The following is a 26,660-nucleotide window of genomic DNA, read 5'->3' on the forward strand; positions in this document are numbered from 1 at the left end:
TGTTCTTTTTTCAGCAGTCCCTTGACTGCTTTCACAGCTCTCTCTGCCTCACCATTACTCTGTGCATGGTAGGGGCTACTGGTCACATGTATGAAGTCATATTCTGCGGCAAAAGCAGAAAAGGAGCTCGCAGAGAACTGGGGAGCGTTATCTGTAACCAGGACCTCAGCGACCCCTTGCCTGGAAAAAATGGACTTTAATCCATTGATAAGACCAGCTGATGTGGTTATGGGTGTCTCTGCTATGTCTTAAATCTTTGTTTGGTGGATAGGCTTTCAATGGAAAAACAGCCTTTCAAAATAATAGTACTTCCTGGTTGGATTTTCCTCGTTTTCACCTGCCATATCCATTCTGTTATTCTAACAGACATTATTTTAAGTTTTGCAAACTTTAGTTTTCTACCCAAATCTACTAATTATATGCATACCCTAGCTTATGGACCTGAGTAGCAGACAGTTTAAAAACCTGTCTAGGACAGATGTTCCTCTAGGGAAACGTTTCAACAAAAATTGCCCGAAATGTCATTATTATAAATATTTAACTTCAATGAAATCATAAGTGCAAAACACCAAATGAAAGCTAAATCTCTGGTTAATCTAGCCACCATGTCAGAATTCAAAAAGCTTTACTGCAAATGTGATTATTGATCAGAAATGGCAATAAAATTCATCAATTACCTTTTGAAGATCTTCTTCTTTTGGCAACACTAAAGGTCACGACAAAACAATAGTGTCGTTTTGTTCGATATAATCCATTTTTATAGCCTAATAGGAAACATTTTGTAAACGGCTTATCGTAAATTCCGTGTCCTTCAACTTTGGACGTAACGTTCGATGTAATTACTCAGTCTAAACGGACGTTTATCGAGTAATGTTTGGTTTCATTGCATTCCTCTGTTTGTTAGTAAAACAACCACACTTCATGGTTCTTTTCCGGGACATAATGACCGAAAGGAACTGATTTGAACACGGCAAACAATGACCTAATTGCGCACCAATGATGTGCGCACCAAATATTATTCATTTGAGTTGTTTGAGATATATATATATATTTTTTGCCATATATAAAAATATGACTAGGACATGAAATATAAAGTACACATATGTATAAAGTACACATTGCTCTACATTGTGGGTGTATCTGTGTGTCTGTATATATTACATATATTTTTACATGTCCATTCCATGTTTAGATAAAATACAACACCTCACCTTAGTGGATGTTTACTTACTCTATATATAATCTGTGTCTTTATTTCACAGTCCCAGCGATTCTGATTGGGAGCCCATACTGCCAAGGTGCAGATCCCCCACTGAAGCTGGTCCATCCAGCCGGACCCCTGCTGTCTCCGGCACCACACCTACCCCCGCCCGGCCATCAAGAGGTGTGGAGCCGGTGACAAAGAAGCGGAGGAAGGGAAGTGTGGAACCTGCTGGCAGTGCGGAGGAGGGTCGTTGGCACTCTGTGCTGGAGGAGGATGTGGCTCCACCGCCTCCAATTTTCAGACCAACGAGGCCACCAGGTCCTCAGCTGGACATGAACGCCAAGTACAGCCCCATGCAACTTTTTCAGTTGTTTTTCACCTCGGCAGTTGTTGATTCCCTGGTGTTGAACACTAATAAGTACGGAGCTAAGAAGCAGGAAGGCAGGAAAGAGACATGGAAGCCCATTTCCAGGTCAGATCTTTTTTGTTACTTTTCTATGGTCATTTACATGGGTCTTGTGAAGCTAAAAACCCTGAAGGACTACTGGAAATCTGCACCCCTCTATCAACTGCCTTTCCCATCCACGGTCATGTCGTGCAAAAGGTTTCTGACAATCTCACGGGCGCTTCATATCAGTGACCCAGAAGTTGATAAGGACAACGAGACAAAACGAGGCACGGCAAGGTTTGATAAGCTGTGCAAAATTAAACCTCTCTACCTCAACATCATTGAGGCCTGTAATACTTATTTTCAGCCTGCCCAGAACCTTTCCATAGATGAGAGGATGGTAGCCTCAAATGCCAGAAATGGCCTAAAACACTACATGCGTAACAAACCGACTAAATTGGGTTACAAACTGTTTGTTTTGGCCGATTCTGCGAGTGCATACACGTGCAATTTTTTTGTCTATGAGGGTAAGAACAGTTGTGCGACCGGTAAGGGATTTAGCTATGACTCCGTTATGCAGTTATTAGATTTTCAGCTGCTAGGGAAGGGCTACAAACTGTTTGTGAATAACTTTTACACAAGCCCTACCCTGTTCACAGACCTGAGGAAGCTGGAGATGTGGGCCTGTGGCACCATTCAGACCAACAGAGTGGGCTTTCCGAAAACCAGGGTGAACGACATGCCTAAGCAGGCTGAGCGGGGTACCATGAGATGGATCCGTGAAGATGGCCTGCTGTTTGTGAAGTGGATGGACACCAGAGAGATGGCGATGTGCTCCACTATCCACAAGTCCTTCAGTGGTGATCACGTCGTCAGGCGTGTGAAGGACGCTTCAGGGGCATGGACCACCAAAAATGTCTCCATTCCAACTGCAGTAAAGGACTACAACAAGAGCATGGGGGGAGGTGTGGGCCTATCATATGCGCTGATAGGATACTATAATGTTCTCCACAAAAACATGAAATGGTACAAGACATTGTTTTATCATTTCATTGACATTGCTGTGGTGAATGCCTTCATCCTCCAGAAGGAAATGGCCAAGAGCTGTGGACAGCCCCCCATCTCACAGCTAGCATTCAGGGAGCAGCTCATCCAGGAGCTTGCTAGCTACAGCACTGTAGCACCTTCATTCCCCTCTACCTCTGTCCCTTCTGCTCCATCAACCAGTGGTGTGCACATGCTTAAATTCCTTATTGCAGGCAGGAATGAGTGCAAAAGGGGCTTAGTAAGGAGGCTTCGTTGTGCTCTTTGCAAAAAGAAATCCTCTGTCGGCTGCGCCACCTGTTCAGTGACCCTCTGCTTCACAGCAGAAAGAGACTGCTATGGGCTATGGCATCAGCAGCACAATATTGTGTAGAGGGTCTTCACATTATTGAACATTGAGTGTAAATAGTTACCCTTGTTATTTTCCATTTTTTTAAATATTCATTTTTTTCCTTCAATTTTTCCGGGTATGTTTGAATAATATTTTGTATATAGTTATTTGCATCAATGTTTCGATGTTCCAATTCGGCCACTTGGGTACATTGTGAAGGACACCTGGGTGACTTCATGCTCAATGGCATGTACCTCACTCATTCCTGAAAGTATCTGTCTGAAACTTTGGTCAAATACTGTTGCCTACTTATGTTCTTATTTGAAATTAGCCCCAGTATCATAGCTGAATGTTTGGCTGTTCTTGTTTATTTTAAAGATGCGACAACATTAAAAGAACAGAGAAACACCTGTGTATTTTCTTCTACCAGATCTATTGTGTTATATTCTCCTACATTCAATTCACATTTACACAAACTTCAGTGTTTTCTTTGGTACCAAGAATTTGCATATCCTTGCTCCTGGGCCTGAGCTACAGGCTGTTAGATTAGGGTATGTTTTCAGGCGGAAATTGCACAAAGTAACCCGAAAAGGATTTTAATAAGGTAAGGTAGGTTGGTCAGTTGGTTGGTAGGGTCTGTCAGCTGACAGACAGAAGATGCATAATAAAGGAGAGACTATGAGTAAGAAAGTGATCAGAGTAACCATAGCAACAGAGGACATGGTGTCAGCAGCAGCTCTCTACAAAACCTCATGTTGCATTACTTCCGGTGGGCCTCAGAGACACATCTAGATGGCCTCAAATCTTCCCTTGGACAGATGTAAATGAGCTGTTGGCTAAATCTGGTGCTACGCATCACTTCTCACTTCTGAGACTTCTGACACCATTGAAATCAGTAGACATGAAAATTACCAGCACTCTGACTCTGTCCTGCACCAGGAGAGTCTAATGGAGGACAATCTAGAGAGAGAAAGATTTGTCCATTGCATGAACAGTTACAATTGATTTCCTCCAACATTACAGCATTTAATCTCACAGCACATTAGTTGTAATGTCTGAGATGAGAGATTCATCATACCTGCTCTTGATGAAGAGTGACCACTGATATCTTCAGATGTCAGGATGTTGTAGAGACGTTTGTGAGGGTTGTGGAGGTGTTTGGGGATTTTGTGAGGGTTGTGGAGGTGTTTGGGGATGTTGTAGAGAGGTTTGGGAGGGTTGTGAAGGTGTTTGTTGGGAATGTTGTAGAGAGGTTTAGGAGGGTTGTGAAGGTGTTTGTTGGGGATGTTGTAGAGAGGTTTGGGAGGGTTGTGAAGGTGTTTGTTGGGGATGTTGTAGAGAGGTTTGGGAGGGTTGTGAAAGTGTGTTCTCTATGTTGATCATCGGAACTCGTTTGAAGGTAACCTATACACACACATGGAAGTACGGAGGTAGTTTTGTGCCCCCCAAAATAAGGGGTTAAATATATGTAAAACAATATAAAATATTACCTGAGCTTTCTTATATCGCCTAGATATAGGGCAGACACTTCAAAACCTTATTACTTAAAGCAAATATATATGTATTTTTTTCCAGTTATTAAATGTGTTTTTCAATGCATTTCTATGGGCAATATTAGTAAAGCCCAAATTCAATATTTGATTTAAATATATCTATATAAATATATATTCAGTACCAGTCAGAAGTTTGGACACACCAACTCATTGCAGGGTTTTTCTTTATTTTAACTTTTCTCTACATTACCAAGAGTGCAAAGCTGTCATCAAGGCAAAGGGTGGCTACTTTGAAGACTCTCAAACATAAAATATATTTAGATTTGTTTAACACTTTTTTGGTTACGACATGATTCTATATATGTTATTTCATAGTTTTGATGTCTTCACTATTATTCTACAAAGCAGAAAAAAGTAAAAAATAATGAAAATATCTGGAATGAGAAGGTGTGTCCAAACTTTTGACTGGTACTGTATATATATATATATAAATAAATTAAATATTGAATTTGGGCTTTACTAATATTGCCCATAGAAATGCATTGAAAACACATTTAATAACTGGATTTTTCTTTTTTTTTAAGGATTAAGGTTTTGAAGTGTCCAAACTTGACTGGTATTACACATATATATATATATATATATATATATATATATACCTAAAGGGGTCCTAGAATTAAAAATCAAACAGCTAAATAATCCACAGTATGGCCATCTTAAAACAATTCCAACCAATAAAATACAGCTAAATTTGGAGAGGACAGCATTCGGAAATCCAGATTTTGTTACGTTACACCGACGTCAGACCCTTTACTCTGTACTTTGTTGAAGCACCTTTGGCAGTGATTACAGCCTCAAGCCTTCTTGGGTATGACAACACAAGATTGGCACACCTGTATTTGGGTAGCTTCTCCCATTCTTCTCTGCAGATCCTCTCAAACTCTGTCAGGTTGGATTGGGAATGTTGCTGCACAGCTATTTTCAGGTCTCTCCAGAGATGTTCGATCAGGTTTAAGTCCGGGCTCTGGCTGGGCCACTCAAGGACATTCAGAGACTTGTCCTGAAGTCACTCCTGTGTTATCTTGGCTGTGTGCTTAGGGTCGTTGTCCTGTTGGAAGGTGAACCTTTGCCCCAGTTTGAGGTCCTGAGATCTCTGGAGCAGGTTTTCATCAAGGATCTCTCTGTACTTTTCTCTGTTCATCTTTGCCTCAATTGTGACTAGCCTTCAAGTCCCTGCCGCTGAAGAACATCCTCACAGCATGATTCTGCCACCACCATGCTTCACCGTAGGGAGGGTGCCAGGTTTCCTCCAGACGTCACGCTTGGCATTCAGGCCATTGTACAATCTTGATTTCATCAGAACAGAGAATCCTGTTTCTCATGGTCTGAGAATCTTTTGGGTGCCTTTTGGCAAACTCTAAGTGGGCTGTCGTGTGCCTTTTACTGAGGAGTGGCTTCCGTCTGGCCACTCTACCATAAAGGCCAGACTGGCAGAGTGCTGCAGAGGTGGTTGTCCTTCTGGAAGGTTCTCCCATCTTCACAGAGATGACCAGCCTTTCAAAGCACTTCATGGCTACATACGTGAGTGACATGGGTCGGTAGTCATTTAGGTAGGTTACCTTGGTGTTCTTGGCTACAGGGACTATGGTGGTCTGCTTGAAACATGTTGGTATTACAGACAGGGAGAGGTTGAACATGTCAGTGAAGACAGTTGCCAGTTGGTCAGCGCATGCTCGGAGTACACGTCCTGGTAATCCGTCTGGCCCTGCGTTGTGATCTGAGGACCCATGCCAAACCTTTTCAGTCTCCTGAGGGGGATTAGGGTTTGTCGTGCCCTCGTTATATAGCCAAATTATTTTTCACTCAGGAAGCTCCGGTAAACAGTGGTTGTATTTGCACTACTGCCACCACCAGGCCTGGAGTCCATTTTGACTTTGTTGATAGCTAGCCATGTTAGCTAGCCGTGTTAGCTAGCTGTCCGGCTAAAGACGTAGCAGCTAACTAGCTACCGATCAACCTATTGTGTGTATTGAACATTCATATTGGACAGCCTAACCTATAGAGTAGCACCACCACCCATCAGCCCATTCTCTTCTTGAAGTCAAAGCCACAGTGTATTGTTGCTATAGGAGTTTATGATTAATAATCCTATTCATTTCAAGCCCCACTAAGATGTCACCATACTTTTCATTTAAAGCCCCACTATGTAAGACATACATCATCAGAGTGGGCCTCCAACTTAAATATAAACAATGGAGCAAATGCATCACATGTGAACATCACTTGATTATCGGAGGGGTGTATTATGACATCAGATAGAACTACTCAGACATTCCAAATCAGGCTTCATCCATATCATGAAGGTGGATATTGATCCAACCATTTCCAAAGTAATGACCGGGCTGATGGAAACAGGATATGCCTGTACACTTTTCTAAATGCCGACAGACGATTTGTTACTTTGTTTGACATGGTGGGGTCTTTTTGTGTCAGTAAAAATGTATAAACGAGAAATGGCAGCATTAATCCTTTATGCGCAAATATTGATTTAATAACGATCATATCTTAGTTAGCTTGGAGTCACGCGATTATATATTGTGTGGTCCTCCCACTACGATTTGGGAAACCATGCAGTTTATTAGGCTACAGATGAAATAAATGATGAACTTCACAGGGTGGTGAAAGTGCATGTGTTGAGCTTGATGCTCCTTTCCAATACACTTCTTCTGGTGACATGATGGTGATTGATGCTTGGTTGCCATTTCACAAATAAAATAATGTCGCTCTTATCCATAATAATCTCATCATGTAGGTAGCCTACCAGAACTGTATCTTTGAGCTGTTGGCTACAGTGCACGGGACAAGAGGACTTTTGCTATATAACTCAACGGTTTTTCAAAACCATCAGTAGAGTTGAAAATGCGATGGAAACCCATTTAACTTGCATTTTTCATTCAGTACATGGGAATTCAACAGGACATTTTTTTTTCCGTGCACTACGTCATCACGCATACTTTTATCCGCAATAAATCTGTTTGATGCAAACATTTCCGGTGGGAAAATGCGTATATTGTTTTATGCAGATTTGAGAATATTCACATGAAAATCTGTCGCAAATTGCATGGAAATTTAGCTACTAATGTGGATATTGATCCAACACCTGCCGCTTATTCAAACCAGCCCACTTGGCAAAGACCTCAGTTCAACATTCAGTTTCTCGTTACATTTCTTTGAAACGGATTTAGGTTGCCAGTTGTGTGAAAATTAATAAAAATACCTTATATAAATCCAATCCGTTTTCCACATTGAATAAACATCATCACATGGATTTGTTTTGTTGAAATCAAATCAAATCAAATGTTATTGGTCACATACACATGGTTAGCAGATGTTATTGGTCACATACACATGGTTATCAGATGTTATTGGTCACATGCACATGGTTAGCAGATGTTATTGGTCACATACACATGGTTATCAGATGTTATTGGTCACGTACACATGGTTAGCAGATGTTATTGGTCATATACACATGGTTAGCAGATGTTATTGGTCACATACACATGGTTATCAGATGTTATTGGTCATATACACATGGTTAGCAGATGTTATTGGTCACATACACATGGTTAGCAGATGTTATTGGTCACATACACATGGTTAGCAGATGTTATTGGTCACATACACATGGTTAGCAGACGTTATTGGTCACGTACACATGGTTAGCAGATGTTATTGGTCACATACACATGGTTAGCAGATGTTATTGGTCACATACACATGGTTAGCAGATGTTATTGGTCACGTACACATGGTTATCAGATGTTATTGGTCACGTACACATGGTTAGCAGATGTTATTGGTCACATACACATGGTTAGCAGATGTTATTGGTCACATACACATGGTTAGCAGATGTTATTGGTCACATACACATGGTTAGCAGATGTTATTGGTCACATACACATGGTTAGCAGATGTTATTGGTCACATACACATGGTTAGCAGATGTTATTGGTCACATACACATGGTTAGCAGATGTTATTGTGAGTGTGGTGAAATGCTTGTGCTTCGAAGTCCAACAGTACAGCAGTATCAATCAATGTTATTGTGAGTGTAGTGAAATGCTTCTGAAACACAGCAGCTAAGATGCAATATATAGTGAAGAATAGATAGGGAAGGATACAGTATTTACAGTTGAAGCTAAAGATTACATACACTTAGGTTGGAGTCATTATAACTCATTTTTCAACAACTCCACACATTTCTTGTTAACAAACTATAGTTTTGGCAAGTCGGTTAGGACATCTGTGTTAATGACACAAGTCATTTTTTCAACAATTGTTTACAGACAGATTATTTCACAATCCCAGTGGGTCAGATGTTTACATACACTAAATTGACTGTGCCTTGAAACAGCCTTGGAAAATTCCAGAAAATTATGTCATAGCTTTCATAGCTTCTGATAGGCTAATTGACATAATTTGAGTCAATTGGAAGAGCACCTGTGTATGTATTTCAAGACCTACCTTGAAACTCAGTGCCTCTTTACTTGATATCATGGGAAAATAAATACAAATCTGCCAAGATCTCAGAAAAAAATGGTAGACCTCCACAAGTCTGGTTCATCCTTGGGAGTGATTTCCAAACGCCTGAAGGCGTCCTCTGGTCTGATGAAACAAAAATAGAACTGTTTGGACATAATGATCATCGTTATGTTTGGAGGAAAAAGGGGGATGCTTGCAAGCCGAAGAACACCATCCCCACCGTGAAGCACACAGGTGGCAGCATCACGTTGTGGGGGTGCTTCGCTGCAGGAAGGATTGGGGCACTTCACAAATTAAATGGCATCATGGGAGAGGAAATGTACGTGAATATATTGAAGCAACATCTCAAGACATCAGTCAGGAAGTTGAAGCTTGGTCGAAAATGGGTCTTCTTAATGGACAATGACGCCAAGCATACTTCCAAAGTTGTGGCAAAATGGCTTAAGGACAACAAAGTCCAGGTATTGGAGTGGGCATCACCACGCCCTGACCTTAATGCTATAGAAAACAGATCATTTTACCCTTTTAAAAATAGTTATAGGGGGTGGTCCGGGGGATGTCTGTCTTTGAAAGGGTCATTGTAATATTTAAGATGTCCCCTTTATTGATGACCTAAACCTAAAAGTCAAGGGGTCTGAATACTTTCCAAAGAAACTGTAAGTGATTGAGGAGAGAGCATAATTGCTATATTCTAATTAAAATCATTGACCCATAAGGGAACACATGACCAAAGCAATGCGTGACCCATGCAGAATTAAAACAATATTCATCTTAATGAGAAATATAATCTAGTAAACAAATGTTTGCATAACCAAAGACATGAAAACTGGTGGGAACATTGTATTTAGCTAGGATTTCATAAGGCCAGGAATGTCATTGAGAATAACAATAGACAATAGTTAATGTTGCTAGTTTAGGGATGAAGATAGTGAAGGTTCATCAATATTAAGGATGTTTTTTAATTTGACGTGGAAACAATGTTTATTCAACCAGTGGGAGGCTTGTAAAAGCCCACAGGAAAGTGGAATGAGGAACTCTTCATTGAGACAATCATGAAACAGCAATCTGTGGGTGAGTTGTAGTGGATATTATAATATAAGGATCTGCTGGAGTCCAAGTCAAACCAAGATTCTTTATTTCTGAGCTCAGAGAGAACAACAGAGTTTGGTATTTGGTATTTTACTAGGATCCCCATTAGCTGTTGCAAAAGCAGCAGCTACCCCTCCTGCGGTCAACACAAAACATGACACAATTGTCACGTCTCTCGTCGGAAGGCATGGACCAAAGCGCAGCGTGGTAAAGTGTTCATGGTTTTTATTTAATCAAAAAACATTAGAACAAAATAACAAAGAGAAGAACGAACAGTTCTGTAAGACAAATCAACTATACAGAAAACAACTACCCAAAAAACACAGGTGGAAAAAGGCTGCCTAAGTATGATTCCCAATTAGAGACAACGATAGACAGCTGTCCCTGATTGAGAACCATACCCGGCCAAAACAAAGAAATAGAAAACATAGAAATAAATAAACTGGAATTCCCACCCGAGTCACCCCCTGGCCTAACCAAAATAGAGAATAAAAACCTCTATGGCGTGACAATAATATAGAACATCAATAGACAAGAACAGCTCAAGGACAGAACTACATACATTTTGTAAAAGGCGCACGTAGCCTACATATCAATGCATACACACAAACTACCTAGGTCAAATAGGGGAGAGGTGTTGCTTTATCTGTTTTTTTTAAACCAGGTTTGCTATTTATTTGAGCAATATGAGATGGAAGGAAGTTCCATGCAATAAGGGCCCTATATAATACTGTATGCTTTCTTGAATTTGTTCTGGAATCTTGTGAACTGTGAAAAGACCCCCGGTGGCATGTCTGGTGGGATAAGTGTGTCAGAGATGTGTGTAATTTGACTTGTAAGAACTTTGATGATATCTGTACATTACAGGAACACCTGTGATGACAAAAGTACAATGATTCATGTTTTGCTTTAGCTTGAGATAAAGAATCAGTGGTAGACACCTTGCAAGTGCATGAAAAGGTCAACTGTACAAAGTCAGATGTCTGTGTGTTAAAACTATATTTTAGGTAACAGATGGATGAAGGGAACTAAGAGTTCCTGTTGATACTATGTTCCAGTCTTACTTCCAGTCTTACATGACTAGGTAGTGGATTAATTTGGCTTCCCTCCAGGCCTGAGAACAAAGACTTTCCTCTAGGCTCATATTAAAAATATGTCAGATAGGAGTGGCTATAGAGTCAGCTACTGTCCTCAGTAGCTTTCCATCTAAGTTGTCAATGCCAGGAGGTTTGTCATTATTGATCGATACCAATTGTTCCACCTCTCCCACACTAACTTTACAACATTCAATACTTGCACTGCTTTTCTTTCATTATGTTTTTTTCCATCATTCTTTATATCATTGATCTTGGCTTCTTAATAAAGTTTATTATTTTTGTTAAGTTTGGTCACATAATTTCTCAATTTGCAGTACAGATGTGCAGCCAGACTTATTAGCCACTCCTTTTGCCCCAACTCTTTCAAACATACAGTTTTTAAATTCCTCATCAATCCATGGAGCCTTTACATATTTAACAGTCAGTTTCTTAACAGGTACATGTTTATCAATAATTGGAAGAAGCAATTTCATCTGGTAAAAACAGGTCAACACATTATCAGTCAACAATATAAGACAATGGGAGCACTGTGTATGTTCTCTGATGAGTTGTGAGTCAATGAGATGTGAAATATCAATATACATGCTAAGAGAAGTAATTTCTCTCTCCTGTGTGGATTCTCTAATGACGTTTAAGTGATTGTTATGAGTAATATGTTTTCCCAAAATCTAATCTTCTGTAAAGCCTTCTCCTCTGTGTCTCATGTTATTTCAGGCTTCCTAAATGGGCAAAAGCTTTGCATCCTGGGAGGAGTGGTAATGCATCTCCCCTGTGTGTATTATCTTGTGCTGTTTCAGGGTCCCTAACTGGTTAAAACACTTGCCACACTGGGAGCAGTGGTAAGGCTTCTCCCCTGTGTGTATTCTCTCGTGCTGTTTCAGGGCCCCTAACTGGTTAAAACACTTGACACAGCGGGAGCAGTGGTAAGGCTTCTCTCCTGTATGTATTCTTTCGTGTTTTTTCAGATCCCCTGCCCCGTTGAAACACTTGCCACACTGGGAGCAGTGGTAAGGCTTCTCCCCTGTGTGTATTCTTTCGTGTTTTTTCAGATACCCTGCCCAGGTGAAACACTTTCCACACTGGGAGCATTGGTAAGGCTTCTCCCCTGTGTGAATTTTCTCATGGGCTTTCAGGTGTCCTTTCTCGCTATACATCTTTTCACATTGCGAGCAATGGTAAGGCTTCTCCCCTGTGTGTATTCTCTCATGTCGTTTCAGCTTCCCCAAATCGTTAAAACCCTTTCCACACTGGGAGCAGTGGTAACGATTCTCCCCTGTGTGTATTACCTTGTGCTGTTTCAGGGTCCCTAACTGGTTGAAACACTTTCCACAGTGGGAGCAATGGTAAGGCTTCTCCCCTGTGTGTATTCTCTCATGTCGTTTCACCTTGCCCAAATCGTTAAAACGCTTTCCGCAGTGGGAGCAGTGGTAAGGCTTTTCACCCGTGTGTATTCTCTCGTGTCGTTTCAGCTTCCCCAAATCGTTACAACCCTTTCCACACTGGGAGCAGTGGTAAGGCTTCTCCCCTCTGTGTATTCTCTCGTGTCGTTCCAGCTTCCCCAAATCGTTAAAACGCCTTCCACACTGGGAGCAGTGGTAAGGCTTATCCCCTGTGTGTATTCTCCCGTGTCGTTTCAGCTTTCCCAAATCGTTAAAACCCTTTCCACACTGGGAACAGTGGTAAGGCTTCTCCCCTGTGTGTATTCTCTCGTGTCGTTTAAGCTCATTTAAGTGGTTATAACCCTTTCCACAGTGGGAACACTGGTGTCTTCTTGCTGGTTTGTACGTCCCTGGCTCTGGTTCCTCTGAGTCTGGTCTTTCTCCTGCCAAAGACAGTGTGTTTTTTAAAATAGAGACCCGAATGAAACCTCCACATATGAAACGGCCTTGCTACGAGGGTAAATCCTAATCAGATCCCTCAATAACCTAAGGCCAGTTTTAACAATCTCAGTGTGATTTTAAAACAAATGTTGTAGAGTTTCCTGGTAATTACTGACAATGTTTACACTACTTATTTATTCATTCTGTTTTCGTCAGAACACAAAAAACTAAACAGTTCTAGGACACTCAAGACACAGACGTCACTGGATTCCAATCGAGCAGGTAGTTCTAAATATATAACTTTCATAGCTGTATGATACAGAATGCGACCTACAGTCGTGGCCAAAAGTTTTGAGAATGAAAAATATTAATTTCCACAAAGTTTGCTGCTTCAGTGTCTTTAGATATTTTTGTCAGATGTTACTATGGAATGCTGAAGTATACTTACAAGCATTTCATAAGTGTCAAAGGTTTTTATTTACAATGACATTAAGTTGATGCAGTGTCAATATTTGCAGTGTTGACCCTTCTTTTTCAAGACCTCTGCAATCCGCCCTGGCATGCTGTCAATTAACTTCTGGGCCACATCCTGACTGATGGCAGCCCATTCTTGCATAATCAATGCTTGGATTTTGTCAGAATTTGTGGGTTTTTGTTTGTCCACCCGCCTCTTGATGATTGACCACACGTTCTCAATAGAATTAAGGTCTGGGGAGTTTCCTGGCCATGGACCCAAAATACTGTTGTTTTGTTACCCGAGCCACTTTGTTATCACTTTTGCCTTGTGGCAAGGTGCTCCATCATGCTGGAAAAGGCATTGTTCGTCACCGAACTGTTCCTGGATGGTTGGGAGAAGTTGCTCTTCGAGGATGTGTTGGTACCATTCTTTATTCATGGCTGTGTTCTTAGGCAACATTGTGAGTGTGCCCACACCCTTGGCTGAGAAGCAACCCCACACATGAATGGTCTCAGGATGCTTTACTGTTGGCATGACACAGGACTGATGGTTGCGCTCACCTTGTCTTCTCCGGACAAGCTTTTTTCCGGATGCCCCAAACATTCGGAAAGGGGATTCATCAGAGAAAATGACTTTGCACTAGTCCTCAGCAGTCCAATCCCTGTAACTTTTGCAGAATATCAGTCTGTCCCTGATGTTTTTCCTGGAGAGAAGTGGTTTCTTTGCTGTCCTTCTTGACACCAAAAGTCTTCGCTTCACTGTGCGTGCAGATGCACTCACACCTGCCTGCTGCCATTCCTGAGCTCTGTACTGGTGGTGCCCCGATCCCGCAGCTGAATCAACTTTAGGAGACGGTCCTGGCACTTGCTGGACTTTCTTGGGTGCCCTGAAGCCTTCTTCACAACAATTGAATGGCATTTTAATGGCATCGGACCGAGGCTCTGCATCTGTCCTCGTGCTCCTAGACCTTAGTGCTGCTTTTGATACCATCGATCACCACATTCTTTTGGAGAGATTGGAAACCCAAATTGGTCTACACGGACAAGTTCTGGCCTGGTTTAGATCTTATCTGTCGGAAAGATATCAGTTTGTCTCTGTGAATGGTTTGTCCTCTGACAAATCAACTGTATATTTCGGTGTTCCTCAAGGTTCCGTTTTGGGACCACTATTGTCTTCACTATATATTTTACCTCTTGGGGATGTTATTCGAAAACATAATGTTAACTTTCACTGCTATGCGGATGACACACAGCTGTACATTTCAATGAAACATGGTGAAGCCCCAAAATTACCCTTGCTAGAAGCATGTGTTTCAGACATAAGGAAGTGGATGGCTGCAAACTTTCTACTTTTAAACTCGGACAAAACAGAGATGCTTGTTCTAGGTCCCAAGAAACAAAGAGATCTTCTGTTGAATCTGACAATTAATCTTAATGGTTGTACAGTCGTCTCAAATAAAACTGTGAAGGACCTCGGCGTTACTCTGGACCCTGATCTCTCTTTTGAAGAACATATCAAGACCATTTCAAGGACAGCTTTTTTCCATCTACGTAACATTGCAAAAATCAGAAACTTTCTGTCCAAAAATGACGCAGAAAAATTTATCCATGCTTTTGTCACTTCTAGGTTAGACTACTGCAATGCTCTACTTTCCGGCTACCCGGATAAAGCACTAAATAAACTTCAGTTGGTGCTAAATACGGCTGCTAGAATCCTGACTAGAACCAAAAAATTTGATCATATTACTCCAGTGCTAGCCTCTCTACACTGGCTTCCTGTCAAAGCAAGGGCTGATTTCAAGGTTTTACTGCTAACCTACAAAGCATTACATGGGCTTGCTCCTACCTATCTCTCTGATTTGGTCCTGCCGTACATACCTACACATACGCTACGGTCACAAGACGCAGGCCTCCTAATTGTCCCTAGAATTTCTAAGCAAACAGCTGGAGGCAGGGCTTTCTCCTATAGAGCTCCATTTTTATGGAACGGTCTGCCTACCCATGTCAGAGACGCAAACTCGGTCTCAACCTTTAAGTCTTTACTGAAGACTCATCTCTTCAGTGGGTCGTATGATTGAGTGTAGTCTGGCCCAGGAGTGGGAAGGTGAACGGAAAGGCTCTGGAGCAACGGACCGCCCTTGCTGTCTCTGCCTGGCCGGTTCCCCTCTTTCCACTGGGATTCTCTGCCTCTAACCCTATTACAGGGGCTGAGTCACTGGCTTACTGGGGCTCTCTCATGCTGTCCCTGGAAGGGGTGCGTCACCTGAGTGGGTTGATTCACTGATGTGGTCATCCTGTCTGGGTTGTGCCATGGCGGAGATCTTTGTGGGCTATACTCAGCCTTGTCTCAGGATGGCAAGTTGGTGGTTGAAGATATCCCTCTAGTGGTGTGGGGGCTGTGCTTTGGCAAAGTGGGTGGGGTTATATCCTTCCTGTTTGGCCCTGTCCGGGGGTGTCCTCAGATGGGGCCTCCTGACCCCTCCTGTCTCAGCCTCCAGTATTTATGCTGCAGTAGTTTATGTGTCGGGGGGGGCTAGGGTCAGTTTGTTATATCTGGAGTACCTCTCCTGTCCTATTCGGTGTCCTGTGTGAATCTAAGTGTGCGTTCTCTAATTCTCTCTTTCTCTCTCTCTCTCAGAGGACCTGAGCCCTATGACCATGCCCCAGGACTACCTGACATGATGACTCCTTGCTGTCCCCAGTCCACCTGGCCGTGCTGCTGCTCCAGTTTCAACTGTTCTGCCTTATTATTATTATTCAACCATGCTGGTCATTTATGAGCATTTGAACATCTTGGCCATGTTCTGTTATAATATCCACCCGGCATAGCCAGAAGAGGACTGGCCACCCCACATATGCTCTCTCTAATTCTCTCTCTCTCTCTCGGAGTACCTGAGCCCTAGGACCATGCCCCAGGACTACCTGACATGATGACTCCTTGCTGTCCCCAGTCCACCTGACCGTGCTGCTGCTCCAGTTTCAACTGTTCTGCCTTATTATTATACGACCATGCTGGTCATTTATGAGCATTTGAACATCTTGGCCATGTTTTGTTATAATCTCCACCCGGCACAGCCAGAAGAGGACTGGCCACCCCACATAGCCTGGTTCCTCTCTAGGTTTCTTCCTAGGTTTTGGCCTTTCTAGGGAGTTTTTCCTAGCCACCGTGCTTCTACACCTGCATTGCTTGCTGTTTGGGGTTTAAGGCTGGGTTTCTGTACAGCACTTTGAGATATCAGCTGATGTACGAAGGGCTATATAAATAAATTTGATTTGATTTGAACCGCTCTCCTTGAAGTTCTTGATGATCCGATAAATGGTTGATTTTGGTGCAATCTTACTGGCAGCTATATCCTTGCCTGTGAAGCCCTTTTTGTGCAAAGCAATGATGACGGCACCTGTTTCCTTGCAGGTAACCGTGGGTGACATATGAAGAACAATGATTCCAAGCACCACCCTCCTTTTGAAGCTTCCAGTTTTGGGGGGGATTCAGTTCATTTGCATGGAAAATAGGGACTTTGTAATTAATTGCAATTCATCTGAACACTCTTCATAACATTCTGGAGTAAATGCAAATAGCCATCATACAAACTGAGGCAGCAGATTTGGTGAAAATTAAAATGTGTCATTCTCAAAACAACATGTAAAGTGTTGGATGTTTAATGAGCTGGGAAAAAAAGATTGCAGAATTTTTTACATCCCTGTTAGTTAACATTTATTCTCTGCCAAGATAATCCATCAACCTGACAGGTGTGGCATATCAAGAAGCTGATTGAACAGCTTGATTATTACACAGGTGCACCTTGTGCCGGGGAAAATAAAAGGCCACTCTAAAATATGCAGTTTTGTCACAATGCCACAGATGTCTCAAGTTTTGAGGGTGCATGCAATTGGCATGCTGACTGAAGGAATATCCACTAGAGCGGTTACCAGATAATTGAATGTTCAATTCTCTACCAGAAGCCACCTTGCAACGTCATTTTAGAGAATTTGGCAGTACATCCAACTGGCCTCACAACCACAGACCACATATAACGACGCCAGCCCAGGATCCCCACAGCATCTGAGACCAGCCACCCGAGTTGTATTTCTATTTGTAATGAAGCCCTTTTGTGGGGAAAAACGAATTCTGATTGGCTGGGCCTGGCTCCGCAATGGGTGGGCTTATGCCCTCCAGGGCCCACCAATGGCTGCACCCCTCAGTCATGTAAAGTCCATAGATTAGGGCCTAATTTATTTATTTACAATGACTGACTTATATGAACTGTAAATCGTTGAAATTGCTGTTTATATTTTGGTTCAGTATACATACAGACACAGTGCATTCGTTAAGTATTCAGACCCCTTCACCTTTTCCATATTTTGTTACATTTCAGCATTATTCTAAAATTGATTAAATTGTTTCCCCCCTCGCCAATCTAAACTCAGCAAAAAAAAGAAATGTCCTCTCACTGTCAACTGCGTTTACTTTCAGCAAACTTAAGATGTGTAAATATTTGTTGGAACATAAGATTCAACAACAGACATAAACTGAACAAGTTCTACAGAAATGTGACTAACTGAAATGGAATAATGTGTCAAAATAATAATGTGTCAAAATCAAAAGTAACAGTCTGTATCTGGGGCGGCAGGGTAGCCTAGTGGTTAGAGAGTTGGACTAGTAACCGAAAGGTTGCAAGTTCATATCCCCGAGCTCACAAGGTACAAATCTGTCGTTCTGCCCCTGAACAGGCAGTTAACCCACTGGCCGTCATTGAAAATAAGAATTTGTTCTTAACTGACTTGCCTAGTTAAATAAAGGTAAAATTAAAATAAATAAAAAATCTGGTGTGGCCACCAGCTGCATTAAGTACTGCAGTGCATCTTCTCTGCACCAGATTTGGCAGAACTTGCAGTGAGATGCTACCTTCCGGTCTTGCAGGAAATCACGAGCAGTATGGCTGGTGGCATTGTCATGAGCCTGCGGGAAGGGTACCATGAGGGAGGAGGATGTAACGCACAGCGTTGAGAGTGCCTGCAATGACAACAACCTCAGTCTGATGATGCTGTGACACCGCCCCAGACCATGTCTGCCCCTCCAAATCGATCCCGCTCCAGAGTACAGGCCGTGTAATGCTCATTTCTTTGACGATAAACGCGAAACCGACCATCACCCCTGGAGACAAAACCGTGACTTTTTGTGACGGTGGGTTTGTGCCCAGAGGCGACGTTGTTGCCAGTGATGAGGACCTGCCTTACAACAGGCCTGCAAGCCCTCAGTCCAGCCTCTCTCAGCCTATTGAGGACAGTCTGAGCACTGATGGAGGGATAGTGCGTTCCTGGTGTAACTTGGGCAGTTGTTGTTGCCATCCTGTACCTGTTCCGCAGGTGTGATGGTCGGATGTCCCGATCCTGTGCAGGTGTTGTTACACGTGGTCTGCCACTGCGAGGACGATAAGCTGTCCGTCCTGTCTCACTGTAGCGCTGTCTTAGGCGTCTCACAGTACAGACATTGCAATTTATTTCCCTGGCCACATCTGCAGTCCTCATGCCTCCTTGCAGCATGCCTAAGGCACATTCACACGGTTGAGCAGGGACCCTGGGCATCTTTCTTTTGGTGTTTCCAGATTCAATAGAAAGGCCTCTTTAGTGTCCTAAGTTTACATAACTGGGGGTGTAAAGCAATCATCAATTTCTCTCAGCCAATCAGTCATTTTTAAGTGCTGTGTTTATTGAATGCCCTTCCCTATAAGCCTGATCACAGCTTTCCTCAGTATTAGTTAATTAATTAACAGTGTCTAGAGTTTAGTTTGCCTGTTCAACAGTCTTGTAAAGATAGGGGGGTTGACTGGGACAGGCAATGTAACATCCATAATGTTTTAAGGATAAGTTTTTGTAAAACAAGCACCTTACATTGGATCATCTTGAAATTCTCTCTCTTTTCATTGGCAGAATCCTTTTTCAGTGTTATGATATTCATAACATCCATATCCACCAGTCTATCTTCCTGTCAACTAACAGAACTCTGCTGGTTGTCCTGGTAACAGATACCAGTGGGCAGATCTATTGTATTTGTTCAAACTAAACTACAGCACTTACTTTGATGAGTCAAATCTGATCCTTTCATCTCTTCTCCTCCTCTCACAGTTCCACTCAGCCCTGTTGTTTTCCTGCAGTCCACCAGCAGCACAGACAACCTCTTCATACCCAGCAGTAAGGTGCTACCCAGAGAGACACGACACAGGGTGGAAGGGCTAGCGTTGTCCTAGTAACCATAAAGAGGATACACAGATGCAGATCATTATGGATGCTGATGTCACTGTTGTCATAATGTGTTTTACAGAAACCCAGCCCAAGCCGATAAAGCAAGCTGTATGCTAGACCAGACCAAGCTGTACCATCTGGTGTTCTGATCTGGAGAGACTCTTCTCTGCCTTGTCAGCATCAGGATGTTGTTGAGGCTCCGCAGAGGATCCACCACAGTCATGTCTCTCTCCTGTGTGAATGAGAACATCAAACAGATGGTAAACTTATGATCTTCTATTGCAATCACAGAGTCTTACAAGAGGCATGAATATGTCTAAAAAGAGCCTAAAATGGCCACTTGCATCTTGATTTCCTAAAAAAATATTTGTGATGCAAATGTAAAAGGGTTGTTCCACAAAATGGGTGCCTTTTTTATATTTTAAGTAGAACATACGCAGCAATATTGAATTTTAAGACTGTTATACTAGATGAGGGGAACTTTAATGTCAACCAAGTGGAGAATTCAATACATCTAATTGAAAAGTCCCAAAAGTATATGAACCACTGGCAGATCGACCAATTAACAATTCCTACAGTAAGAATGCCCATTAAAAACCCCCACATTAGTTCAACAACTGCATAGTTTGTGTCCCTGTTTTTAAGACAGTACTCACTGGTGTCAATCGGATCTTCTGTCTCCTCCTTTTTCACTCTCAAAACGTCTTCCTCCTTCACGTTTATTAAGATAGCATCCTCTTCCTCTCTAAAAGGTTCTTTCTCTTCTTTCACTATAACAGCCTCCTCTTCCTCCTTTTTCATTCTGAAAGATTCTTTCTCCAAACAGCAGACCTCCGCTTCATTAGCAAGGGAGTAGTTCAGTGAGCTCATGGTCAGGGATGTTAGCTAGCTAGCTAGCATTAGCGACTAGCCTAGTGCTAACCTCAGTATCAATCTTTAACAAGTTTGCAAATTGAACAAGCACATTAGGTTAAAGTTCACCAGTAGATACGTCAACCGAAATTTGTTTAAAACACTGAGATTAGCTCATGTACAATAACATGGTCTAAAGAATCAATCTTTCAGTTTTATGTTGTCTAGCAGGCTACCGAGGTGGTTGAAAGAGTTGGCGCCTTGTTGTTCCTGAAGAACCGTCCCGTCCAGTCTATTACACGTCACGCAAGAAGCATCACCTGAAAGACGCCCATCGCCATCTGCTGGCTGGAGTGGGTAACGCAGTTTGGAAACAATAGGTACTACACTTTTTGTGATGGAAAGAACGTCATAATAATTTAACAATAAGCAGATATATTTTCTCTTATGTCTTACAAATAATACTTTCCTGTACACAGACGTAGAAGCTTAAAATGAATATGTGGATTATGAATAAATACTTCTACGAATAGGTAGTGTTTTAAAACACATTTCTGTTAATACTCTGTTCATTTTTCACATTCGTTTTTATTAGATGTGACCATACTTTTCCCTTAAAGCCACGCTCTATACGATACAAATCATACTGTAAACAATAGACCAAATGCATCACATGCAACAGAATCGTCTGAATGAATTCACCCCTGATGATGCGTAAACACAGTTCACTTTCACAACTGCCACGTTGTATTTCCTCTCACATCAATTCGCTCACCTTTTCCCTTCGCTTGTGGACGTCAATGCACAACACATCAGCTGTAGGTGACCAGGAGTTAAAACCTTTCCAAACCAAACCATTTCATATCTGCTACACACAGCCTACATCGTTGTCACCATATTAGCTAAAGTCAACACAGCTAATATAAGTAACTTGTTAGTAAACCTGCTACAATCATGACAGAGCTCCTCTGTGGAGATGCTACATGTTTCATCATTAGATGCTACAGTCCTTCAACAATGGATGTCATATGAATCTTTACCACTTGGATCTGTAATAGGAGTAGTATTTTTCCTCAACTTACCTGTGTCCCCGCATATTGACTCTGTTCCGGTACCTCCTGTATATACCCTCCACATTGACTCTGTACCGGTACCTCCTGTATATACCCTCCACATTGACTCTGTTCCGGTACCTCCTGTATATACCTCCATATTGACTCTGTTCCGGTACCTCCTGTATATAGCCTCCACATTGACTCTGTACTGGTACCTCCTGTATTTAGCCTCCACATTGACTCTGTACCGGTAATACCTGTATATAGCCTCCACATTGACTCTGTACCGGTAATACCTGTATATACCCTCCACATTGACTCTGTACCGGTAATACCTGTATATAGCCTCCACATTGACTCTGTACCGGTAATACCTGTATATAGCCTCCACATTGACTCTGTACCGGTAATACCTGTATATAGCCTCCACATTGACTCTGTACCGGTAATACCTGTATATAGCCTCCACATTGACTCTGTACCGGTAATACCTGTCTACAGCCTCCACATTGACTCTGTACCGGTAATACCTGTCTACAGCCTCCACATTGACTCTGTACTGGTAATACCTGTATATAGCCTCCACATTGACTCTGTACTGGTAATACCTGTATATAGCCTCCACATTGACTCTGTACTGGTAATACCTGTCTACAGCCTCCACATTGACTCTGTACTGGTAATACCTGTATACAGCCTCCACATTGACTCTGTACCAGTAATACCTGTATATGGCCTCCACATTGACTCTGTACTGGTAATACCTGTCTACAGCCTCCACATTGACTCTGTACTGGTACCTCCTGTATATAGCCTCCACATTGACTCTGTACTGGTAATACCTGTCTACAGCCTCCACATTGACTCTGTACTGGTACCTCCTGTATATAGCCTCCACATTGACTCTGTACTGGTACCTCCTGTATATAGCCTCCACATTGACTCTGTACTGGTAATACCTGTCTACAGCCTCCACATTGACTCTGTACTGGTACCTCCTGTATATGGCCTCCACATTGACTCTGTACCGGTAATACCTGTCTACAGCCTCCACATTGACTCTGTACTGGTACCTCCTGTATATAGCCTCCACATTGACTCTGTACTGGTACCTCCTGTATATAGCCTCCACATTGACTCTGTACTGGTAATACCTGTCTACAGCCTCCACATTGACTCTGTACTGGTACATCCTGTATATAGCCTCCACATTGACTCTGTACTGGTACCTCCTGTATATAGCCTCCACATTGACTCTGTACTGGTAATACCTGTATATAGCCTCCACATTGACTCTGTACTGGTAATACCTGTATATAGCCTCCACATTGACTCTGTACTGGTAATACCTGTATATAGCCTCCACATTGACTCTGTACTGGTACCTCCTGTATATACCCTCCACATTGACTCTGTACTGGTACCTCCTGTATATAGCCTCCACATTGACTCTGTACTGGTACCTCCTGTATATGGCCTCCACATTGACTCTGTACTGGTAATACCTGTATATAGCCTCCACATTGACTCTGTACTGGTACCTCCTGTATATAGCCTCCACATTGACTCTGTACTGGTAATACCTGTCTACAGCCTCCACATTGACTCTGTACTGGTACCTCCTGTATATAGCCTCCACATTGACTCTGTACTGGTACCTCCTGTATATAGCCTCCACATTGACTCTGTTCCGGTACCTCCTGTATACAGCCTCCACATTGACTCTGTACTGGTAATACCTGTCTACAGCCTCCACATTGACTCTGTACTGGTAATACCTGTCTACAGCCTCTCTACTGTTATTTTACTGCTGCTCTTTAATATTAATTATTTGTATTTTTATACATAACACTTATTTTTCTTAAAACTGCATTGTTGGTTAATTAAGGGCTTGTAAGTAAGTATTTCACTGTAAGCATTTCACTTGTATTCTGATTTCATTCATACATTTCTTACATTCATTTATTAATATAGAAAATATACATATTGAAAATATAAATGTTTCGTTTTTTATATATATTGTTGAATATAATATACTTTAAGGGTATATTAGTTCCAGGATCTCTGCTAGTGTTAAAGTTATGGGCCATTTAATACAGATACATTAGCATAGTAGGACACGAAACTTAAGGTTACCTAACATAACCCCTGTTCTATGATATTATAAGCCTCGTTAGGGGCGGAGTCTAGGGAGATCCAATCAAACAATATCTGTCAAGCAACAGCTAATAGCAGACGACTCCACTTCCTATATAAGGGACATAGTCGCTCCCATCTTCACATCTAAGTACATGTTTGTCTTCCATGTGTGAAAGGTAACCTGGTGAATATCATAGAACCAGGGTTCTGTTAGGTAACCTGTTGAATATCATAGAACCAGGGTTCTGTTAGGTAACCTGGTGAATATCATAGAACCAGGGTTGTGTTAGGTAACCTGGTGAAAATCATAGAATCAGGGTTCTGTTAGGTAACCTGGTGAATATCATAGAATCAGGGTTCTGTTAGGTAACCTGGTGAATATTATAGAACTAGGGTTCTGTTAGGTAACCTGGTGAATATCATAGAATCAGGGTTCTGTTAGGTAACCTGGTGAATATTATAGAACCAGGGTTCTGTTAGGTAACCTGGTGAATATCATAGAATCAGGGTTCTGTTAGGTAACCTGGTGAATATCATAGAATCAGGGTTATGTTAGGTAACCTGGTGAATATCATAGAACCAGGATTCTGTTAGGTAACCTGGTGAATATCATAGAATCAGGGTTCTGTTAGGTAACCTGGTGAATATCATAGAATCAGGGTTCTGTTAGGTAACCTGGTGAATATCATAGAATCAGGGTTCTGTTAGGTAACCTGGTGAATATTATAGAACCAGGGTTCTTTTAGGTAACCTGGTGAATATCATAGAATCAGGGTTCTGTTAGGTAACCTGGTGAATATCATAGAATCAGGGTTCTGTTAGGTAACCTGGTGAATATTATAGAACCAGGGTTCTGTTAGGTAACCTGGTGAATATCATAGAATCAGGGTTCTGTTAGGTAACCTGGTGAATATTATAGAACCAGGGTTCTGTTAGGTAACCTGGTGAATATCATAGAATCAGGGTTCTGTTAGGTAACCTGGTGAATATCATAGAATCAGGGTTATGTTAGGTAACCTGGTGAATATCATAGAACCAGGGTTCTGTTAGGTAACCTGGTGAATATTATAGAACCAGGGTTCTGTTAGGTAACCTGGTGAATATCATAGAATCAGGGTTCTGTTAGGTAACCTGGTGAATATCATAGAATCAGGGTTATGTTAGGTAACCTGGTGAATATCATAGAACCAGGGTTCTGTTAGGTAACCTGGTGAATATTATAGAACCAGGGTTCTGTTAGGTAACCTGGTGAATATCATAGAACCAGGGTTCTGTTAGGTAACCTGGTGAATATTATAGAAACAGGGTTCTGTTAGGTAACCTGGTAAATATCATAGAATCAGGGTTCTGTTAGGTAACCTGGTGAATATCATAGAACCAGGGTTCTGTTAGGTAACCTGGTGAATATCATAGAATCAGGGTTCTGTTAGGTAACCTGGTGAATACCATAGAATCAGGGTTATGTTAGGTAACCTGGTGAATATCATAGAACCAGGGTTCTGTTAGGTAACCTGGTGAATATCATAGAATCAGGGTTCTGTTAGGTAACCTGGTGAATATCATAGAATCAGGGTTCTGTTAGGTAACCTGGTGAATATCATAGAATCAGGGTTCTGTTAGGTAACCTGGTGAATATTATAGAACCAGGGTTCTGTTAGGTAACCTGGTGAATATCATAGAATCAGGGTTCTGTTAGGTAACCTGGTGAATATCATAGAACCAGGGTTCTGTTAGGTAACCTGGTGAATATCATAGAATCAGGGTTCTGTTAGGTAACCTGGTGAATATCATAGAATCAGGGTTATGTTAGGTAACCTGGTGAATATCATAGAACCAGGGTTCTGTTAGGTAACCTGGTGAATATCATAGAATCAGGGTTCTGTTAGGTAACCTGGTAAATATCATAGAATCAGGGTTCTGTTAGGTAACCTGGTAAATATCATAGAATCAGGGTTCTGTTAGGTAACCTGGTGAATATCATAGAATCAGGGTTCTGTTAGGTAACCTGGTAAATATCATAGAATCAGGGTTCTGTTAGGTAACCTGGTGAATATCATAGAATCAGGGTTCTGTTAGGTAACCTGGTAAATATCATAGAATCAGGGTTCTGTTAGGTAACCTGGTGAATATCATAGAATCAGGGTTCTGTTAGGTAACCTGGTAAATATCATAGAATCAGGGTTCTGTTAGGTAACCTGGTGAATATCATAGAATCAGGGTTCTGTTAGGTAACCTGGTAAATATCATAGAATCAGGGTTCTGTTAGGTAACCTGGTGAATATCATAGAATCAGGGTTCTGTTAGGTAACCTGGTAAATATCATAGAATCACGGTTCTGTTAGGTAACCTGGTGAATATCATAGAATCAGGGTTCTGTTAGGTAACCTGGTAAATATCATAGAATCAGGGTTCTGTTAGGTAACCTGGTGAATATCATAGAATCAGGGTTCTGTTAGGTAACCTGGTAAATATCATAGAATCAGGGTTCTGTTAGGTAACCTGGTGAATATCATAGAACCTTTCCCAAGTAAAAATGAATTGAAACGCCTGGGGGACATATACAAAAATATATGATTTTGTAATTAATAAAGTTTAAATTAATTCTATATTTATTTCAATTCATTATACTGGACATTTCAATTTATATACAAAATCAGTCAGTGGGACTGAAATATTACCAGAGCTCAAGAATGACCCAAATACTGTTAGAATAGAAATGGTTTTCTCTGTCTGTTATTTTTTCACATCTAAATGTGGCCATACAACTCCCTTAAAGTGAAGGTAGCTAAATGTAACCACATGTAACATATGGATCTGCATTAGTATAGCATCACAAGTCCCAATGCAAAGTTACACCTCTCTTTTCTATTTTTCCAGTACATAAAACCGATCAGAATTCCA

At 41.6% G+C, this 26,660-nt stretch overlaps 1 pseudogene; it reads right to left on the reverse strand.

The window, feature by feature from the left end:
- Window positions 1-26,660, reverse strand: part of LOC110518365 — a 51,024-nt pseudogene that overhangs the window by 14,690 nt on the left and 9,674 nt on the right.

This window comes from Oncorhynchus mykiss, chromosome 13 (genome assembly GCF_013265735.2).
Source record: "Oncorhynchus mykiss isolate Arlee chromosome 13, USDA_OmykA_1.1, whole genome shotgun sequence".
Lineage (NCBI taxonomy): Eukaryota > Metazoa > Chordata > Actinopteri > Salmoniformes > Salmonidae > Oncorhynchus > Oncorhynchus mykiss.